Raw genomic sequence first — 2,697 nt, 5'->3', positions numbered from 1 at the left:
GACTACACTAAATTCGAGCGAACCACGACTGTGAAGTATCAACCCACTTGCTATATCTAGAAGACAAACATAACAGAGTACTATCAAATATCCATTAACACCTACAACTTCCTTATGACGTCCTGGTGTGCTTTATGGACTACCCAGTTCGTAGATTCCTTTTAGACCTATCATTTCCTCGGTTGGCACTCTCATTTATAATACTGTAAGTTTTCTGGTTCCCATCGTATCTCCTGTAACAACTACTCAATGTACTATTGACAGTTATACATCTTTTGCTTAAGAAATCATATCACTTAACGTCCAACAACCCGTCGCATTGATGAGTTTTGATATTGAATCACTGTTTACAAACGTACCTCCACAAGAGAACATACAGTTAATAACCAAAAACCCAGGCAGTACTGATCCTGACAAATTTGGTTAACTTAAAAAAAAAAGAAAAAAAAAATACTGGAAATTATTGCCCATGGTCTGTTTTTAACGTTTGATGATTGTCTATAGACGCAAACAGATGGGCCTTTCTTATGCCAACGCTTTTCTAAGTTATCATGAACAAAACTGGCTTGAGCAATGCCCGCCCGAATTCAGACCTCAACATTATCGTCGGTACATCGATGGCACTTTTCTGCTCTTTAAACATCCTTCACGTGTTAACCCTTTTCTAGGTTATATAAATTATATAAACATCCTAGTAACAAAATTGCCTGTGAAATGGAAATTGACAACCAACTGCCTCTTTTAGATACTATGGTCACCAATAACAACGGTATTTTTCACCCTGGCATTAACCGTAAACATGAAATGTTATTTCTAAAAAACTTATCTACAACAAATGGGTACCCATCAGAGTTGTTTGATAAAATAAGGAAAAATTTATGTATGAGAAATTCACCAAACAACAAACGATCTCTACTGGTAAAAGTGACCGTAAATATGCTAAACTGCCCTGCTTTGGTGATTTAAACTTTGATATTATGAAACAATTAAAACACTTGCAAAATAATTACCCCCAGTTTATGTTTACTTTTGTTTTCAGTAACAATACTCTACCAAAGTTCTTAAAACAACCTATGAACTATAGCTCTGACCTGCGTTCTAATGTGATTTACTTATTTACCTGTCCTAGCTGCCAAACTACGCACTGTACATGTATATGTAAACGTGTATGTATACATATACATACCTGTATGTAAGCGTGTATGTATACACGCTTGCATGTATACATACACGTATGTAAACGTGTATGTATACATATACATACCTGTATATGTAAACGTGTATGTATACATATACACAACTGTGTATGTAAACATGTTTGTATACATATACATACCTGTGTATGTAAACGTGTATGTATACATATACATGTAAACATGTGTGTTTGTCTATATATGTGTATATTTATATATGCGTCTGTGTGCATATGTATATACGTATGTGTACATATTCATATGTATAAACATACATATGTGTATATATATATTCATTTATCTATGCACACACACACACACACACACGCACACGTATATATATATATATATATATATATATATATATATATATATATATATATATATATATATATATATGCATATATACATATATATACATATATATATATATATATATATATATATTTATTTATTTATTTATGCATACACACATATATATATTCCCATCCTTTACACCTAGGAGCTACCACTGTATTAATTTTTCATATACCAAGGAATCCTTACACACAGTATATATAGTGCAATATACATAATGCATTGTACTCTCTGACACGTACGAGTTGGTGCCCGGAAAGTGTGTGACGTGTTGTTAACATCACCGAAACCCCGGGCGATAGTCGGTGGAGCCCGAGGATTCCGCTGAAACCTGGTTGGGAATCACTGATACGAGTATATATCTATATCTATCTATCCATATATCTATCTGTCTCTCTATCTATCTGCCTACCTATATCTATCTATACATTAGATATTATATATATATATATATATATATATATATATATATATATATATATATTTTCACGACCCACGGTCTTACTGGTTGTTACTCAACCACCTAGTTTGAAGCGCCTTGCTTAGACACCACCACCAGCACTGCTGCGCATGCGCGTGAACTGGTGATGAGGTGGCGACCCGCCTGTTCACTCTCTTGCTCGGGCGCCACTCCTCCACTTAAGACCGCTGTTGTTTTTCCTTTTCGTAAATTCTTCAGGTTTGTCTTGCCTTTGATAGGATTAGGGTTAAAGTTTACAAGGTTATGTAGACTTTAAATAGGTAGGATTGGTGATGGTTTCTTGTTTTCCTTGTAAATATATTACCTAAGTAAATAAGCAATTACGTGTTTTTTTTTCTTTATTCTTTCTTAAGAATATAACTGAATTATTGAATAAAACAAATTGCAGTTGAATTAAGTTCCGGAGAACATTGACATAACTGATTAAAGATATATTCTATTGCATAAATATACTTATTAAGTGACTATATAAGATGCTTAATTTACTGTTAAATAACTATAAATCATGATGGAAACGTCATCTAAGAAAAAGGTATAATAACGAGATAAGGAAACATGCTGAGACCTAACAATGATTGTGCATTCTGAACAATCTTTATCTACGACGGGAGTTGAGCTTGGCCATTTCGGGCCATTATGTAACTGGCCACTGCTCGATGATGCACT

This window comes from Penaeus monodon, chromosome 11 (assembly GCF_015228065.2).
Source record: "Penaeus monodon isolate SGIC_2016 chromosome 11, NSTDA_Pmon_1, whole genome shotgun sequence".
Lineage (NCBI taxonomy): Eukaryota > Metazoa > Arthropoda > Malacostraca > Decapoda > Penaeidae > Penaeus > Penaeus monodon.
Note: the sequence above shows the minus strand (reverse complement) of the source record.